General features: G+C 42.0%; 1 protein-coding gene across 8 annotated transcripts in view; it reads right to left on the minus strand.

Moving 5' to 3' along the window:
* samd12 (sterile alpha motif domain containing 12) overlaps nucleotides 1-21,092 on the minus strand; it is a 269,788-nt gene that overhangs the window by 78,454 nt on the left and 170,242 nt on the right. The gene's annotated exons all lie outside the window — the stretch shown is intronic.

Below are 21,092 nucleotides of genomic sequence, written 5' to 3' on the forward strand. Positions count from 1 at the left end.
ATATGCTGCTTTCTTTACTGATAAACATTTTTCTGTAACATTTTAATTTTGTGCTGGAAAATTAATGCTTGGAATCTAAAATGTTTTTGTACTGACTCGGTAATGTCTGTCATCAAATAAAAATCTATAACAAAAGTTCGCACTAAAAAAAAGAAAAAAAAAAGAAACCCAGGGTGCCTAAAATTTTGCACCATATTGTAGGTAGGTCCCTACTGAACAAGCCAGAGGTGGCAGTCACAAGGAAAAGCTCCCTGATTTATGCTCATCACTAAAGTTATAATGTCAGGCCCTTGCCTGCAAAATGCATGTATTTTTTTTTGTTTAATCTATACTTATACTATAATGATTTTTTGTTAATAAAAGTACTCTCTCTGAATTTTTGCAAATTTTATAAATATTTCTTGTTTGTTCCTGTTTGTGATACATCACTGCTTGTCCAGATGTATATTTATTCATCAGAATTTACAGATGTCATTCAACAGCAGTGTTGGGAAGATGTTGTCCTACTTATCAACTAACCTGTCAAGTTACTCATGGTTTAAAATAGCTAATAATAAAATATTCTTCAGTACAAGTTATAATATTGAGAACAACTTGAGTGAAAAGTAGAATCTTTGAAATATTTACATGAATTTCAGATTTTCTTCTGATTTGGTTCGTCCCCTCATCTCATCTCATTATCTCTAGCCGCTTTATCCTTCTACAGGGTTGCAGGCAAGCTGGAGCCTATCCCAGCTGACTACGGGCGAAAGGCGGGGTACACCCTGGACAAGTCGCCAGGTCATCACAGGGCTGACACATAGGCTACGTTTACATTACGTCGAATCAGCGGATCATCAGATTAACGTTCTTAAAACGATTCGCGTTTACACTAAAACCGTTAGCCGTGCACACAGCAACGCCAATACGCGGATACGCTCGGCTCCGCAGGCATCCTGCGCTCCAAATCACTCCGCCCTGAACAGCGAGTGCCCTCTGGAGGGTGCGCACTCCGGCCCTGCGCAGCTCACAGAGCGCGCGAGTGAAGTGCACAAGCCACGATTCGGGACTGAGCCGCTGTGTGTGTGATCCCAGCGCATATCACTTACTACTTGCAAGTGGAAGGATGGCAAGCCTAAAGACAATCATAACTACACAATGGGCAGTATTTGCATCAGTATTTGCAGTATTTTCATACTTTTATACTCTTTAATGAAAGGTGATACAAGGCGGAAGTCCGCGCCGTTTTTCAGCAGTCGCGTCACATGACCAACGCCAGCGAATCAGGAAGGTGGATGTCACAGTGACGTTGTCCAACGAGACGCCAGCTAGAGCTCAGCACAGCGTATCCGCGTATTTTGAATGTTTACACAGCACCGGAGCTGACACGATCTGGATTGAATACGTGGACGCTGGCGGATTCCCGTTTCCTGGCGTTTCCAGGCGGTTTAATGTAAACGGACAGTGCATCCACGAAGAAAACGAGATAGATACGGTCTAGTGTAAACGTAGCCATAGACACAGACAACCATTCACACCTACGGTCAATTTAGAGTCACCAGTTAACCTAACCTGCATGTCTTTGGACTGTGGGGGAAACCGGAGCACCCGGAGGAAACCCACGCGGACACGGGGAGAACATGCAAACTCCACACAGAAAGGCCCTCACCGGCCCCGGGGCTCGAATCCAGGACCTTCTTGCTGTGAGGCGACAGCGCTAACCACTACACCACCGTGCCGCCCCTGGTTCGTCCCCTTTTTTGCTTTAATGACAGTCTGTACTCGAGCTGCATGGACTCCACAAGTTTGTGCAAAACTTTATGATCCATTTTAAATCAAATCCATTGGAGTGTCATCTGAACACATGCTTCAGTAGAAGAGAGCAGGCATGAGGAAAATCTGATCTTCTGTACAAAACTGTGAACGTGGTCAAGATCATACATTCGCTTACATTTAAATAGGGACCGAGAAATAGTGCAGAATCTTGAATACTGAACATGTACTTCCTTTATTTTAAATATTTCATATTTCTAAAACCTTCTGTTTCTTCCCAATTCCAGAAAAGACCCCAAAACAAAACATTTTCATGCACTATGTTTATGAGCACAAAATATTCTGTTTTCTGCCCTCATTCCGAAAAAGACAATATTCCTACTAAGCTGATTACATGGCTAATATGAATATTCCACTAATATTCCCGTCCACATGCAGCTGCCATCTCCACCCCATCCTCACAAACTGTGAGACGCATATTCCGACTGGGCTGTATACAAATCCAAAGAATGCTCCGAAAACCCGAATAACATCAGAATATTCCATATGTTTTAAAGGAGAACTGAAGGCAAATTTATCATCATCAAAATTCTATTTCTCATTTTATTAAATATAGGAATGTATTTCTGACAGCTATTTTGTCCCTACTATAGCAAGTTATGAGTGTTTGAAATATGCTATGTAATCTATCAGTCCATATGTCAAAGCAATGGCTGTAAACAAGATTCGTTGAGACCTGTGCGAGACATCGTAGGATAGAAGTAAAATGTACAGCGGAAATCAAAGTGACCAGCATCTGCCAACGTTCCCTGTGTCCGAAATCGCTCACTCGTTCACTACTCCTTACTCCCTATATAAGGAATTACTATATAGTGGACTATATAGTGAGCTCATTGGAAAATTGAAAAAAAAAAAAAACCTTTCAGACACTAGTCCGTCGCGCTGGTATTTATGTCATTACTGTCGCACAATTAAAACGTGCCAGATCAGTCAGCTGGTGGGTTTTCAAAATAATAAGTACATGCATGCGTTTTTGTGCTAAATCCATATTATACTAAGCGCATTTCCCACATTAATCAATACAAAGAAATTGCAGCTTTCAGTTTTTTTTTAAATCAAGGCTGAGTACTTTCTTCTTTGTTGCTGTCTTTTATTAAATCAAATTTGAGACTTTTAAATTGATTTCTTTCAGCACGACCGCAATGCATGATGGGATATATTGCTTTGTTAGTGACCATCGTTGTACACTACTTTTCGTGATGCATTGTGGGATACTTTGAGTGCACTATATACCGGTAGGGTGTAAATAATCCTCACTAATGGCCCTTTTCCACTACCCTTTTTCAGCTCACTTCAGCCAGACACGGCTCGCATTTCGACTACCTCAGAGCAGCACGACTCAGCTCGCTTCAGCCCTACTCAGCACCCAAAACTCGCACGGTTTTGGAGTGGGGCTGAAGCGAGCCAAACCGAGCCGAGTGGGGCTAGGGGCATGAGGAGACACTCCCCTGTGCACTGATTGGTGAGGAGGAGTGTACTCACATGCCCACACACGCCCCGCGAGCACGCTGGGATCTGTAAACACCGTAAACCCGGAAGAAGAAGAATTACGAATTACGAGAATTTCTGAAGCCTTATGCGCCTCGCCTCATCTATACGCTCTTGCCAGTATCTGTTGGCGTTGTCGGTGACAACAAGCCACAGCACCAAGACCGGCAACACTAACGACTCCATGTCCTCCATGTTTATTGTTTACTATCCGGGTCGTGAGACTACCGCTTAAAAGGTCACTGATGTCACTGTTTGCACCGCCTAACGACATCACGTGACGTCCACCCACTTTCACTAACTCCACCCAATGTGTCCACCCACTTCCAGCCAGCACGGTTCAGCGCGGTTGTAGTCGAAATGCAACTCCAACAGCCCCACACAGCTCGACTCAGCCCGACTCACCACGGCACGGCTCAGCCCAACTCAGCCGCGTTGGTGGTGGAAAAGCGGCATAAGGTTTTGGACAGCACTACAAAATGGCGTCCCCACTATATAGTGCCCTATATAGTGAGTAAGGAGCGATTTCAGACACAGGGGTTTTCAAAAGACACGCGCGCCCTCTTTCGAATGCTGATGTAATCAAGCCAGAAGTTTTGTTTGTTTTGATAGCAATCAGGAAAGTTTGAAAAAAGTACAGTAGGCAGTAATTGTCATTTAAACTCGTTTTTGTGCAATATTTCATTTGGAAGACAGTTTTCAAAATGGCAGCACTGACACCTGGCTGACACTTCACGTTTCGAAGTCTCGCACAAGTATCGTGAAGATCGCGCAGATAAGTGATGCCTGCTGTGGACCAAACAAACTAAATTCAACATGGCTAAAACCCGAAAAAGCTGATAAGTCTGATATTTAATTACAATTAGTTGCCAATACGAGTCACGATATAAGGTTACTAAAACTGAAAACATGTTAATTAAGAAATAAAGCAAGTTTAAAAATGACTTCAGTTCTCCTTTAATTGGAAAATGCTAAATTCAAAATAAAGCCAAATTCAGAATATCAAAAACGGAACACGCTGTTTACATGAACCGGATCAAATTCTGAATATTATCATCCATCCATTATCTGTAGCCGCTTATCCTGTGCAGGGTCGCAGGCAAGCTGGAGCCTATCCCAGCTGACTATGGGCGAAAGATGGGGTACACCCTGGACAAGTCGCCAGGTCATCACAGGGCTGACACATAGAGACAAACAACCATTCACACTCACATTCACACCTACGGTCAATTTAGAGCCTCCAATTAGCCTAACCTGCATGTCTTTGGACTGTGGGGGAAACCGGAGCACCCGGAGGAAACCCACACAGACACGGGGAGAACATGCACACTCCACACAGGAAGGCCTCCGTCGGCCGCTGGGCTTGAACCCAGGACCTTCTTGCTGTGAGGCGACAGCGCTAACCACTACACCACCATGCCACCAAATATCATCATATACGGAATATTAGTGTGTATGTAAACATACTGAATGTGGTCTCAGACTTTTGGACCACACTGGATTTTAAATAGAACAAAATTTTGAAAAAATATATTACAGTATATAAATGATAATATTATTAATTCTTCAATTTCAATTCAATTTTCAATATTAAATGACTGGAATTTTAAGAATTCTTTAATAATTGTTTCTCAAATCATGTCTGCATCAGAAAAAAAATGTGCTTTTTATTTTAAAGGGTTTTCATTCTGTTTTAATTACGTTTCCATTAGAATGAGCCAGAAACCCAGTGGTTGTGCTGTTAAATGTGGGCTTCATTCCTGACAGCCTGACATGCATGTAAGCCGGTGACAGCACATCAGGGCACAATTGTGCTCTACCTCCGTCTCCTAGACAAACTGTCATGCTTCTCTTTCAGGAACATGACTGCTTAACAACTCCTGAGATGAACTAGACTCATAAAGCAAAAACGCCACAGCACAGTACAGTCCGCAACCAAAATGGCCACCCCAGTGGCATTCTCCCAAATGAAATAACAAATCACATGGTGTATAATAAAAGAAGCTGCTACACAAACATGGGATAGGATGAGGGGGTCATCAGCTGACCGCACCTAGGGGTTAGGTAATGAGCCATCAATCAGTGGTTTATTGGGATGTCAGTGGCCATGACACAGCACCATCTGGGTTCCTCCATCTGGACTTGTGTTAGAGCAGGTGATGGCTGTTCGCTCCTTCTGCTGCTCTTCTCTCACCCTGCTCCAGAACCAGCTCAGATATGCGGACTGTTTGGAGTGCACATCCAGAGTGCATATTGGAAAATATAATACAATCCACACAGTCTAAAAAGGAATAAATAGGGGAGCCAATTTATGTAGGCACATTACCGTAACCTTCAGGTGCTAATCACTACTTAGAAAAGTAGTGAAAAGTGGGATGTTTAAGAAAATGCATTGATACAAAGATATCTGTGAAGATTCTCCAGCCGCCATCTTGTGGGGCAAACAAAACGGACCATCGCCATTACCGGCTACGTTATCTTGGACGAATTTATGAAGTTATATAGTCAGTTTTCTAAAATAAAAATCAATGTCAGCAAAATCAAGCAAACAGAAGTATATAGATACATTAGACGACATCTCACGACAACGGTATGCAGCCAAACTGGTCTTGATTGGGGGAATTGACCCCTATGAAGTGGACAAAGATGCATTTTCAAGTGACTATGCAGGGCTGCCAAAGCCTGAAACTGCCAAAGCCTGCTCCAAAGCCTGAAACTGACTTCATCAAACTTTAAAGGCTGTCTGATATATACAACTTTATATATTCACAGCGCGACTTTTGTGGGATGCCGCCTTTTTCATGGCTGAATTGTGCAGATCTGATTTTTTTTTTTTTGGGGGGGGCGTTGGAGTGTCTGATTATAATTTCAAAGTAAATTCTGTATAAAAATTACTAAATAAGCAAATCCATTACAGTCCAGAAACAGGAAGTATAAGGATGAGGAAAAACAGTTTAAATCGCAAAGCTGCGCACATTTGCGCAGTCCTGCACACTGCTCGGGCTGCACAAAGCTTTACGATTTAAACTGTTTTTTTCTCATCCTTATACTTCCTGTTTCGTGGACTTTAACGGATTTGCTTATTTAGTAATTTTAATACAGAATTTACTTTGAAATTATAATCAGACACTCCAACGCCCCCCCCCCCCCAAAAAAAAAAAAAAATCAGATCTGCGCGATTCAGGCGGTATCCGCCAAAAGGCGCGCTGTTTGCATCCCAAACACAAATCAAATCATACAGAATAGACCTAAAATGTTTTTCAAAAATGACCCTTGCGTGAGTGAAGTGACAAGTTTCAAAGAGAAACGTGACAAAGGAGCGATATTAAGTGTACATTACAATGTAAACGTACACTCAGCGGTTCCAGTTAGGCATTCTCCAGAGATTGTTCACATGATGTTTTGGTTTCCAAAAACAAACTTAAACACAATTGATTGTTTATTTAAACAACTTACCACTTATAAAATGATCAGAGCAGACTTTGCGGTGTTTGGAAGGCTGATAATCCTTGCGGTTGATTCTCGCAAGCCATAGATTTCTCCTTTGTATGCTGAGTTTCTTTGTTTGCTGGCCTTCGTGCTCCCGTACAGTGGGAATTCCATAAAAGCTCTGCTTGACGTCATCATCTGACCTATTACGACAGCCGTGAATACAATAGGTGTGCACCATTGCTAGCTTTAAATAGCCTGCTTGGGTTCTTTTGAAGACTTTGTACTCGCGCGTACAATGTGTGCTCAGTCACCCGTACGGTAAGCTTGACTCGCAAGGTGGCCGCCACTAGGGAATCCCCGACTCTGTGACGTCATGTGAAAACTATCTATAGGGAGTATCAGGTATTTATCCTCTCATGGATGAAAAGCTCATCTAAGGTGTCGTTGAGTCATCCTGTTGGTGTGGGTCACTGGTGGCTGGGTGTGAACGGCCTCGAGAGTCGTTAGGGTGATCAATGGATTGCCTGTTAGGGTGATCAATGGAATGCTGATTCTCTCTGACCTCCTGTGAGTCACTGAAAACAGCTGGGTTTTGGTGTGCATTCAGTTGTCTGGGAAATGTGCCAAGGACTGCATTGTAGGTGGCCTCTGTTCAGTGATGGCCATTCCAGGTTGACAAAAATGGCTTCTTTAACTCATCGCTCATACTAACAATCCTCTCTGGCTAAAATGCGTACGTTGCAATCCTGAAATGAGTGTCCTTTGTTGTTAAGATGAAGGTAGACAGCAGAGTCCTGGCCTGAGGAACTGGCTCTCCTGTGTTGAGCCATGCGCCTGTGAAGCGGTTGTTTTGTTTCCCCAATATATATGAGTCCGTGCATTCCTCACTGCACTGAATTGCATACACTATGTTGTCCTGTTTGTGTCTGGCTATTCTGTCTTTAGGGTGGACCAGTTTCTGCTTCAGGGTGTTACTGGGTCTGAAATGTACTGGAATGTTGTGTTTGTAGAAGATCCTCCTGAGTTTCTCAGATAGACCAGAAATGTAGGGAATGACAATGTTCTTGCGTTTGTTCCTGTTATCCTCCTTGTCCATTATGTTCCTTTTTCTGCTCTTGAAGAAAGACCAGTTGGGATACCCGCAGTTCTGAAGTGCTTTCTTGATGTGATTCTGCTCCTTCTCTTTTCCCTCTACCGTTGTAGGGATGTTCTGAGCCCTGTGTTGCAAGGTCCTAATGACCCCCAATTTGTGTTCCAGTGGGTGGTGAGAGTCGAAGAGTAGGTACCGGTCTGTGTGTGGGGGTTTCCGGTAGACCTCGATGCTAAGGCTTCTGTCTTGTCAAATGTATACATCACAATCCAAGAAGGCTAGATTATTCCCACTGACATCCTCCTGAGTGAAATTGATGTTCACTGCATTGATGTGCTTAGAGAAGGCTTCCATCTCATGGGTTTTGATTTTAACCCAGGTGTCATCAACATATCTGAACCAGTGGCTGGGAGCAACTCCTGAAAAAGTGGTCAAAGCTTTATGTTCCACTTCCTCCATGTAAAGATTGGCCACAATAGGGGACACTGGTGAGCCCATGGCGCATCCATGCTTCTGTCTGTAGAAACTTTCATTAAACTGGAAATAAGTGGTAGTCAGGCAGAGGTCAAGCAGGGTGCAAATCTGGTCCGTGGTGAGGTTCGTCCTATCCAGTAAGGTGCTGTCTTGAAGGAGTCATTTTCTAACAGATTCAACTGCTTCTGTGGTGGGAATGCAGGTGAAAAGAGAAGTCACATCATAGGAAACCATGGTTTCATCTGAGTCGAGTTTGAGGTCTGCAACTTTAGTAGCAAAATCTTGGGAGTTTTTGACGTGGTGTGGCGTATTCCCAACAAGAGGAGCCAGGATGGTGGCTAGGTGTTTGGCAATGTTATAGGTGGCAGAGTTTATACTGCTGATGATAGGTCTGAGTGGAGCTCCTTCCTTGTGAATCTTGGGGAGTCCGTATATGAGAGGAACGGCTTCCCCAGGGTACAATCTGTAGTACAGAGATCAGTTGATGGCTTGGTCCTTTTCTAGTTGTTGCAGGCAGCTAACAACTTTCTTTTTGTAACAACAGGTGGGGTCCCGCCTCATGGTTTCATAGGTGGTTGTGTCGCTGAGGAGACTGGTCATCCTGGAGTGGTAGTCTGCTGTGTTTAGCACCACTGTGCATCTCCCTTTGTCAGCAGGAAGGATGGTGATGTTTCGGTCTCTTTGAAGCAATGTAAGAGCCCTTGTCTCTTGGCTGGTGAGGTTGGAGGGGGGTGCTTTCGCACTGGACAGAGCAGCTGATATCTTCAGTCTAAGTTGTTCTGCCTCTGTGTTGGTCAGACTATTGTTTCTGATGGCTGACTCTGTGACTGTGATGAGGTCTACCACTGGTATCCGCTCTGGTGAAACTGCAAAGTTAAGTCCCTTGGATAAAACATCTTTCTCTGGTTGGGTGAGTACCCTGTCGGATAAGTTCTTCACCCATTTCTCGTCTATGTCCGGTTGTGTAGTCTGGTCAGATTTCTTCCTCCAAGTCAGTACTTCTGTCTTGCTGGAGGAGGTGGTTTTTAGACAGCAATGTTTGAAATTTGCGCATCTGTCGTTCCTTGCTTTTGGTATGTTGTGAAATCTGTGCCTTCTCAGTGAACTCAGAGACTCGTTCCAAAACTTCACTGGGAAGAAGTACTGTCAATTCTTCAAATATCAGTTCAGTCTTGTTCTGGAGAGCATCGATGGTGAAATGCACTTGTCTCACTCTCTCGTTGAGAAGCTGCTTCTGGGCTTTCTGAAGGATTATTTCAGCTCGGTGTCCTTTGACCGTTGAACGCAGGCGTAGGCTAGTGGGGATAATGTTGGATTGTCGGCATCTCAGGTTGAAACGCAGGTGGTTTCTGTAGTCTGCCAGTTTTCTGGAAGTCCTCTCATACTCCCGCACCAGTTGAAGGGTTTTCATCCCAAAGTGCGTGGAAACATATCTGTGAAGATTCTCAGTCATCCAGGTCATAGTAAACTGTGGGTGGTAAAAGAGAGCAACTGGACTTGCTTGAAGATTCTATACTTCTATATATATATATAGATATATATATATATAGATCGATACTAAGACCAGCAAGATGATCTTTAACACCTTGCTTTTACCTCTCTTCGAGTACTGTGATGTTGGTCTGGTTGAATGCAGAGGTGACCAAGTTGGAAAGGCTCTCGTTTGCAGAAAACAGGCGCACGTTTGATACTCAAGAAGAAAACTCAGGGAAGAACGTTCTGAAGTAATCTGTGGTTGGTAGAAGAGAGCAACTGGACTTGCTTGAAGATTCTTGAAAACGTTTCACCTCTCGTCGAAAAGGCTTCCTCAGTTCTGTCTGACTAATAGGGAGTATCAGGTATTTATCCTCTCATGGATCATCATAGAATCAGAATCAGAATTCTGATGGCTGCATTGTAGGTGGCCGATAAAAGACGTCCCAGACACCCACCTCTGTTCAGTGATGGCCCTTCCAGGTTGACAAAAATGAACGATCCTCTCTGGCTAAGATGTCTGCCAGTTTTCTGGAAGTCCTGTCATGCATACCAGTTGAAGGGATCTCATCCCAAAGTGCGTAGAAACATGTCTGTGCCATCACTGAACAGAGGTGGGTGTCTGGGACGTCTTTTATCGGCCACCTACAATGCAGTCATCAGAATTCTGATTCTGATTCTATGATGATCCATGAGAAGATAAATACCTGATACTCCCTATTAGTCAGACAGAACTGAGGAAGCCTTTCAGATTAGAGGTGAAACGTTTTCAAGACTCTTCAAGCAAGTCCAGTTGCTCTCTTCTACCAACCACAGATTACTATGTAAGTGGATGACTGAGAATCTTCACAGAAATGTTCTGAAGTCCTTTTCAGAAAGCTAAATTGGGGTCCTATTGATGAAAGATGGAAATTGAACAAATGTCTGATGGTGTACAAATGTATGAACTGACTTCTACCAGAATACAGATGTAAAATTTTTGTTAAAAACTTTGATGTCCATAATTATAAACACACGAATAAAGAACAATAATCATATTGTGAAAATAAACTCAATCAGGACACAGGACTTTTGCTTTATCAGCTGCCATGTTATACAATTCTCTGCCTGACTAACGTTAAAAACTCTGAGACTACTAAGAAATTTTGAATTAACCATTGGAAACACAGGTGGCACAGTGGTGTAGTGATTAGCACTGTCGCCTCACAGCAAGAAGGTTCTGGGTTCGAGCCCAGTGGCCGACGGGGGCCTTTCTGTGTGGAGTTTGCATGTTCTCCCCATGTCTGCGTGGGTTTCCTCCGGGTACTCCGGTTTCCCCCACAGTCCAAAGACATGCAGGTTAGGTTAATTGGTGGCTCTAAATTGACCGTAGGTGTGAATGTGAGTGTGAATGGTTGTTTGTCTCTGTGTCTGCCCTGTGATGACCTGGCAACTTGTCCAGGGTGTTCCCCGCCTCTCGCCCATAGTCAGCTGGGATAGGCTCCAGCTTGCCCATGACCCTGTAGAACAGGATAAGCAGCTACAGCATGGTTTTCCCCAAAGCGTTTTAGCGTATCGGGCCCGATACGCTTGCTCTGCCTGCCGATACGCTTAGTCGCTTTAGTTAAAATCCGATACGCTTAGATTTATACCAATACGTTAAATTTCCTACCCACAAGTAACTAGATACATAGGAGAGCAAATAACAGATCCATTTACATATTGATTGATATTTGTGTCAAACAAGCGGCCTTTTTTTCAATGTTTGTGTTGATTCTGTCAAAGTAATATGTCCGCGTGGTATGATGTAAACAAACTAATCTGTTGGCTGTGTCAAGATCACGTGTTCAAACTGTCCAATAAAAATATCGAAAGAAAACGTCAGACATCCCGGAATTTTCCGATTCATTATAAGCGATCTCATTGGCTGCCGATGTTGTCCCCCACCAGACGGACAAAGCCGACTGATTTTAAATCACAAAAGTTTGACCTAGTCTATTATCATTCATGAACATATTTATAAGTACATAATCTTTCTGCAAACTTAAATGTATGAATTAAGTTTACTTTTCCTTTAAATGTTTTAATCTAGCCCATTTAATAAAGTGCAAAAATTTAAACTTTATAATATGCAGTGCCTTACTTTTCTTTTCAGTGTATCTTAGTTATACATACATGGTAATTGCATCAGAAACATTCTAAATTATTACAGTTATAGTAATACAGCAACTTATTTTAAGGTGGCAGTTCTTAGGTTCAGATCCCTTTGTGATCAACAGGAGGTCATGATGATCGATTCTCTTCATTGGATTGCATAAGATGGAGCAAACCACTGGTCATATTTTCATGCACATTTTTGTTACAACACTACTTGATCATAGATAATTAAGGAATCCCCGTAGATTTTCAATCGATCATATACCTAAGTAATCTATAACAAAACAGTTTAACTTGCATGTTGAACTTTAAGGTGAAATTTCAAATGTGTATACATTAATACTATTTAGGTCAGAAATCATTGAAACACTCGTAAAATCTATCCTATAATCATGGATCTAAAACCTCTCAGAGACCCTGAAAATGCACCTGAGAGCATCGATTTTCAAAAAAAATTTTCCAGGGGGCATGCCACCGCACCCCCTTAGTTTCACGATGCACCGTTGGCGCTCAATTGTCTGTGTATTATCATGCCAGAATTTAGGGCTTTAATTTTTTTCTGGGGAAAACACTGCTACAGATAATGGATGGATATTGGAAACACTTTTATGGTATTTAGATATATTTTTATAAATGGAATACAAATTGTATTCATTATTAAATCATAATAATATGTTTGTCTCACTATATTGTACAACCCTGATTCCAAAAAAGTTGAGACAAAGTACAAATTGTAAATAAAAACGGAATGCAATAATTTACAAATCTCAAAAACTGATATTGTATTCACAATAGAACATAGACAACATATCAAATGTTGAAAGTGAGACATTTTGAAATTTCATGCCAAATACTGGCTCATTTGAAATTTCATGACAGCAACACATCTCAAAAAAGTTGGGACAGGGGCAATAAGAGGCTGGAAAAGTTAAAGGTACAAAAAAGGAACAGCTGGAGGACCAAATTGCAACTCATTAGGTCAATTGGCAATAGGTCATTAACATGACTGGGTATAAAAAGAGCATCTTGGAGTGGCAGCGGCTCTCAGAAGTAAAGATGGGAAGAGGATCACCAATCCCCCTAATTCTGCGCTGACAAATAGTGGAGCAATATCAGAAAGGAGTTCGACAGTGTAAAATTGCAAAGAGTTTGAACATATCATCATCGACAGTGCATAATATCATCAAAAGATTCAGAGAATCTGGAAGAATCTCTGTGCGTAAGGGTCAAGGCCGGAAAACCATACTGGGTGCCCGTGATCTTCGGGCCCTTAGACGGCACTGCATCACATACAGGCATGCTTCTGTATTGGAAATCACAAAATGGGCTCAGGAATATTTCCAGAGAACATTATCTGTGAACACAACTCACCGTGCCATCCGCCATTGCCAGCTAAAACTCTATAGTTCAAAGAAGAAGCCGTATCTAAACATGATCCAGAAGCGCAGACGTCTTCTCTGGGCCAAGGCTCATTTAAAATGGACTGTGGCAAAGTGGAAAACTGTTCTGTGGTCAGACGAATCAAAATTTGAAGTTCTTTATGGAAATCAGGGACGCCGTGTCATTTGGACTAAAGAGGAGAAGGACAACCCAAGTTGTTATCAGTGCTCAGTTCAGAAGCCTGCATCTCTGATGGTATGGGGTTGCATTAGTGTGTGTGGCATGGGCAGCTTACACATCTGGAAAGACACCATCAATGCTGAAAGGTATATCCAGGTTCTAGAGCAGGGGTCACCAAACTACGGCCCGCGGGCCAGATCCGGCCCGCCACCCCCCTTTGACCGGCCCCCCAGCCCCTCTGCCCCCCATCACTTGAACCGGCCCTATGAGGCAATCCCCAAAAGTGGTCATGGCCTATTTTTTTAAATTGCTTTTCGGCAAATAGTAACATGTCTGCATCTTGTATTTTGTTGATTTTATCAATTAAATTGATATTTAGTTATAAAATGAACTATTCATATTTTCCGAATTTTCGTCATACGCTCGCGATCAAGCAGTGACAGGCAGCGCACGCGCAGAGAACTGTCAGTGTTCAGGACAGCAAAATGGCTAGCGGTCAGCGAAAAGCTGACAGAGTGCAGAGTTTTTAAAGAACAGTGGACCACCGATTATTTTTTTCGTTCAGTGTAAGCAGGGTTCGAAGTATAAATTTGACCCTATGGGGGTCTCTATTTAAAAAAAAAAAAGCAATGCATACTCGCTCTCCTGGACCAGCGCACTTTTGCGCACTGAAGTGCACAGCTTTCACACACAGGCGCGCGCATGCACGCACCCACACACACACACGGTGTTGCATATATATATATATATATATATATATATATATATATATATATATATATATATATAATATAGTTAAACAAATTATATATATATTGTGTATGTATATATATATATATATATAATTATATATATTGTTAAACAAAGGAAGATCGTTGTGAGATAGAGGACAAGTCTTCTTCGGACTTCACATTCGATTTCGCAGGCTGCAAATTTCAGTTTGCGCGCATAGTGGTGTGGTGGTGAAGTACAGCCGTACATGTTGCGGTTTAATAACACGTTCAATACAAAGTTATGGCTGCATGGTGATCGGAAATGAAATGAGTTTTATTTATATTTATATGGTGATATAGGCTATTCAAGCTTATTATGGTGATATATGACGTATTTGAGAGACTTCCACAGAAAATTAAGTTTGCTTCTTTCATGGGAGCCTGAGGGAATGGGAGCTCAGCTCCCATTGGCTCCCACATAATTCGAACTATGAGTGTAAGGACCGTGCACTTTGTCTTGTATGTAAAGAAAGTGTGTCGGTTTTCAAAGAATATAATCTGCGTCGTCACTACGAAACCTGCCACAAAGAGTATGTTAGTTTGCGAGGGCAAACAAGAGAAGACAGGATTCGGAGGATGAAATGCGGACTGGCTGCACAACAGAATGTATTCCTTCACCAAACCCAGATCAACCAGGCTGCTGTGCGAGCTAGCTATAAGGTAGCTCACCTGCTAGCTACCCATGGAAAGCCGTTTACTGATGGGGACTTTGTTAAAGTATGCATGCTTGCTGTGGCCGAGGAGGTGTGTCCCGACAAGAAGGATGCGCTCAATGCGGTGAGTCTCTCCGCACCTACTATGACCAGGCGAACCGAAGATTTGGGGGACAACGTGTATGACCAGCTGAATGAGAAAGCGTCAGAATTCGAGTTTTTTGCTTTGGCCATGAGAGCAATGACGTGCAGGACACAGCACAACTGCTGTGATCTATTGCTCATATTATTATAATTTCACTGTTTTTTAAAATGTATTTATTTTATAGGCCTATTTATTTGACCTTTATTAAGTGCTGCATACAATTATTATTTATATTATTAATAATATCAACAGGCCTACCTACAATTTATAATTTTCCACTCACCTTTGCCAGTGTCAATCACCTCAAATAGGCAGATGTTTCTTACCTTGACAGCTTTGATGTTATTTTTATTAGAAAACAAATAAATGGAATATCTGTGGTATTTCAAATTAAAACAAAGTGTGAAGACTCAATTACTACTTTTGCAAACCACTAGTAAAGATAAACAAATATGTGCCAGGAATCAAGTGTTGATATAGTAGTGGGGGATATAGTAGTGGGGATATAGTAGTGTTGATATAGTAGTGGGGATATAGTAGTGGGGATATAGTAGTGGGGATATAGTAGTGGGGATATAGTAGTGGGGATGGCCGTGCCAGGCTAGTAATCTCTACTACACAATGAGGCCTGCTGGTGGTCATATTTGTCTGGGTCATACAATTCTATGTGATATAGTTGACCCGACCCCGGCCCCCCATCACAGTCAGGAACGACAATGTGGCCCCCAGAGAAAAAAGTTTGGTGACCCCTGTTCTAGAGCAACATATGCTGCCATCCAGACGACATCTCTTTCAGGGAAGACCTTGCATTTTCCAACATGACAATGCCAAACCACATACTGCATCAATTACAGCATCATGGCTGCATAGAAGAAGGGTCCGGGTACTGAACTGGCCAGCCTGCAGTCCAGATCTTTCACCCATAGAAAACATTTGGTGCATCATAAAACGGAAGATACGACAAAAAAGACCTAAGACAGTTGAGCAACTAGAATCCTACATTAGACAAGAATGGGTTAACATTCCTATCCCTAAACTTGAGCAACTTGTCTCCTCAGTCCCCAGACGTTTACAGACTGTTGTAAAGAGAAAAGGGGATGTCTCACAGTGGTAAACATGGCCTTGTCCCAACTTTTTTGAGATGTGTTGTTGTCATGAAATTTAAAATCACCTAATTTTTCTCTTTAAATGATACATTTTCTCAGTTTAAACATTTGATATGTCATCCATGTTCTATTCCAAATAAAATATGGAATTTTGAAACTTCCACATCATTGCATTCCATTTTTATTTACAATTTGTACTTTGTCCCAACTTTTTTGGAATCGGGGATGTACATTACTTATTTTATATTAGTTATATTATATATTTTACAAATGTAATATATAGATATAGATTATTAGCATAAGTTTATACACATCTTTAATGGAAACCAGTGTCAGCTGAGTGGATCTTGTGTTTAATAAAGCTATCTATTTAAAAATGTGTCTCATTTACCCAATATATACACTTACTGGCCACTTTAATATGAAAACCTTTACTCCTGGTAATTCATGAAGTTATCCAAATCAGCCAATCCTGTGGCAGCAGCACAATGCATAAAATCATGCAAATACAGGTCAAGAGATTCAGTTAATTCACATCAAACATCAGAATGGAGGAAAATATGATCTCAGTGACTTCAATTATGGCATGGAGCCAGAAGGGCTGGTTTGAGTATCTTAGAAACTGCTGATCCCCTGGGATTTTGATGCATAAGCAGACTGGTTTGAGCTGACAGGAAGGCTACGATAACTCAAATAACCACTCTGTACAGCTGTGGTGAGCAGAAAAGCATCTCAAAATCCATCCATCCATAGGCTGGAGCCTATCCCAGCTGACTATGGGCAAGAGGCGGGGTACACCCTGGACAAGTCACCAGATCATCACAGGGGTGACACATAGAGACAAACAACCATTCACACCTACGGTCAATTTAGAGTCACCAGTTAACCTAACCTGCATGTCTTTGGACTGCGGGGGAAACCGGAGCACCCGGAGGAAACCCACGCGGACACGGGGAGAACATGCAAACTCCGCACAGAAAGGCCCCCGTTGGCCATTGGGCTCGAACCCGGACCTTCTTGCTGTGAGGCGACAGTGCTAACCACTACACCACTGTGCTGCCTGCATCTCAAAATGCGCATCATTTTGAACCTTGGAGGATGTACGTACATACGCAGGCAAAAGACCTGAGAATCCTTTATTATTATTATTATTATTATATATACTTTTATTTCATCTTCTTACTCTCAGTAACCTTTGTGTCATTTGTGTGTGTGTGTGTGTGTGCGCGAGAGAGTGTGTGTGTGTTAGATAATACATCTTGCACCATCAAAAGCTTTGGGAAAATCAATCAGCCTTTCAAGGAACTTGCTTTAATCTTATTAAGTGTTACAATCAAACTCAACGTTAGAATCATACAGATAATAACTATCTCTGTGAAGATCGTTACTTGCATACAGAGGGCAAACTCAGCCTGCAGCACACACACATAGCTTTGTGCACGCATACACACAGCTACAGTACTTAATGCGATGTCAACACCTATATCTAACCCTAATCTCAACCTCAGTAACCGTAAGGAAACATTTTTGGTTTGTTTGCTTGTTTATAAGTAGAAATGTATGTTTTTGGTTAAAACAAAATCTTTTCCTCATGGAGATCAGTCAAACATCCCTGACAAGATATTCCTATCCACACCAAAACATTCACTTCCCTCTTTGACACACAGAGACATGGTTTGAATTAAAGAGTTTTCGTGACACATTTGCATCACACCTGTCAAACGTCCTTTCATCTATAATATTGGTTTACCACAAAACTCTAAACCACTCCATGAATAAACAGTCCTGCTTGGGCGACTGCATGTTCCCACCCACAACGCTGGAAAATTCAATGACATCTTGAAAGTGTTTAAGCATATACATCCATCCACTGCTTCAGTGAAGAGGCAGGCGAAAGAAGAATTAAGAGTCTGGATCTGTGACATAGCACAGTTTTCACAAGCAAGCCAACTGCAGCCAAAAGGCTTATTATCAGGAATATTGTGATTTAAAAATCAAACGCCATATCAACTGTCAAAAGCCAAGAAAGCTATGCAATTCTCTCACATTGCACAACAATGCAAATCTTTGAGTGGTTTTAACTGCATATCCAACAAGAGTGCTCTGAGAGCACAATACCCCCCGTTGGCAGCTATGCCATAAATCTCGTAAAATGAATTGAACGAAATTGCAATATGCGTATTACTGACAGACATACAGTGGTGCTTGAAAATTTGTGAACCCTTTAGAATTTTCTATATTTCTGCATAAATATGTCCTAAAACATCATCAGATTTTCACACAAGTCCTAAAAGTATTTGTACCAAAAATGGTACAAATGGAGCTTTTGGTACTGGACCAGTGGTTGATGGAAAAAGCACAATTTTAGATTTCTAGTGCCAAAAATTTGGACGAAATCTATGCACAGCATTTTTGCTGTGATGCACAGATAATTGTGTTATGTTACACAGATTACTGTGTGTTGTAAATTGTGTTGAATGTATAACAAATAAAATGATTCTGATTTTTGTTTCCGGTGGCTTAATCAATGTACGTGGACTGCAAAATAGTTTTATGCTATGATTAATATTTCCTCTGAAAATATTAAAAATCATTTGAAACGACTTGGTTATATTACTATTTTAAAATTTTTTTTTTGCATTATGTGAATCCCTGGGTTAGCACTGTTGCCTCACAGTAAGCAGATTCTGGGTCAGAACCTCACATCCGAGGCCAAGAGGGCCTTTCTGTGTGGAGATTGCATGTTCTCAGCATGTCTGCCTGGGTTTCCTCCCACGGTCCAAAGACATGGATTAGGTCAACTGGCTGCTTTAAATTGCCCAGGAGTGAATGTGAGTGTTTGCTCATCTATGTGTTAGCCTTGTGATACCCTGCGTCTCTCCCGAAGTCAGCTGGGATTGGCAATGTGACCTTGACCGATAAGCTGTATAGATAATAGATAGATGGATGGGTGGATGCGAATCCTGTGATTTATCCAAACCCCCACAGAAACACTCCTGTGGAGTGTCTGAGGTAGGTCAGGAATAATCACAGCACACAAATCTTTATTGAATGTAGGCCAACATTCAGCTAAAAACAAGTCCTGACCTCAACCCGACTGAAAATACAGTATGTGGACTGTGATTAAATGTCAGGTCTGTGCCGGGAAACAAATACATTTAACTGAACGCTTCCAAGAAGAGTGGTCAAATATCCAACCGGAATTCTGCCAGAAGCTTGTGGATGGCACCCAAAAGCATCTGGTCAAGGTGAAACTTGCTAAGGGACATTTAACTAAATATTAGGTGTGCTGTCTGCATATTTTTGATTCCATCCATCATCTGTAACTACTTATCTTGTGCAGGGTTGCGGGCAAGCTGGAGCCTATCCAAGCTGACTATGGGCGAGAGGCGGGGTACACCCTGGACAAGTCACCAGATCATCACAGGGCTGACACATAGAGGCAAACAACCATTCATATTCATATCTACGGTCAATTTAGAGCTACCAATTAGCCTAACCTGCATGTTTTTGGACTGTGGGGGAAACCGGAGCACCCGGAGGAAACCCACGCAGACACGGGGAGAACATGCAAACTCCGCACAGAAAGGCCCTCACCAGCCACTGGGCTCGAACCCAGAACCTTCTTACTGTGAAGCGACAGTGCTAACCACTATACCACTGTGCCGCCCTATTTTTGATTCCAGAAAACACTAAATAATTTAAAACTTGTGCACCAAATCCTTTTTTGTAAACTTCTTTTTGCAACTGTATACAGCAGACCTGTGTAATATTGGTACTGAAAAGGCTGATATTAATAACAAATACTGCACAGCTACACGCTGGATATTGATTGAGTACAACACACACACACACACACACACACACACACACACACACCATCTCATATGGACCTGTGGCTGTCCTGTACAATTATAACAGTCTCTTTTTTCCTGAATCTGCACAAACAGTAACATGGCTGCCTCATAATCCAGACTAATCTCTAATTACAGTCACTTTTTGATGCAGAAAATGAGTAGGGAGGGTCATATGATCACAGGTGTTTGGGTCTGTCCTCTCTGCTTCCATAAACCCAAGATTGCAGACAATAATCACTTCCCATCAAGCTCACCCACAGAGCAAATAAAAGGAACATTTGGACAGGCAATTAAACATGAAATGTGCAATAGCACCAATTATGTCTAATGACGGATTGTCGGACTGTTGATTAGTGTTTGAAAACGCTATAGATTTAGCGAAGTGAATGAGAGAGCAGGATTGAGAGAGAGTGAAGGCAGGAGGGGGGGAGAGAGAGAGAGAGAGTGCGCATGTGTACGTGTGTGCACTTTCACAGCAAGAACAACTCTCAGTGGCGCAATGAAAAGCCACAATTAGGCTACTGCAAGAAAGAGAAAATTGTGCTCAGTTGGTTGAAAGTGTTTAAATTCAAGGGGAAAATGCTACATAATAATGTTGTTGAACAAGCTTTGCTGCACATTAGCTGATTTCAGGGGTCATCACATGCTCAAATTACCATTCCATTTAAAGCTGAAGGATCACCAGGTGTTACACTTGGCTCATGTGCAGCATGTGATTTTTTTGCCCCCCCCCCCCCCCCCCCAGCCATAATATTAAAACTGCCTGCCTAATATTGTGTAGGTCCCCCTTGTGCCACCAAAACAGCTTTGACCTGCTGAAGCCTCCACAAGACATCTGAAGGTGTGCTGTGGTATCTGGCACCAAGATGTTAGCAGCAAATCCTTTAAAGCTAGACTGCCTTTCAGATTTTTCAAGTATAGGTCATAAAAAGAATTTTCCCTGACACCCAATTATTTTTGTTTCATGGACCGAAAGCCACTGAATTCGACTTCCAATGTTGTTTATTTATTTATTTTTAAAATAGAGCAATTAATGAATTTAGGGCCACGTGGCCCTAAATTCTCCGCTATTTTTTCCTGCTTCACCCTGAAG

This window comes from Neoarius graeffei, chromosome 16, assembly GCF_027579695.1.
Source record: "Neoarius graeffei isolate fNeoGra1 chromosome 16, fNeoGra1.pri, whole genome shotgun sequence".
Classification (NCBI taxonomy): Eukaryota; Metazoa; Chordata; class Actinopteri; order Siluriformes; family Ariidae; genus Neoarius; species Neoarius graeffei.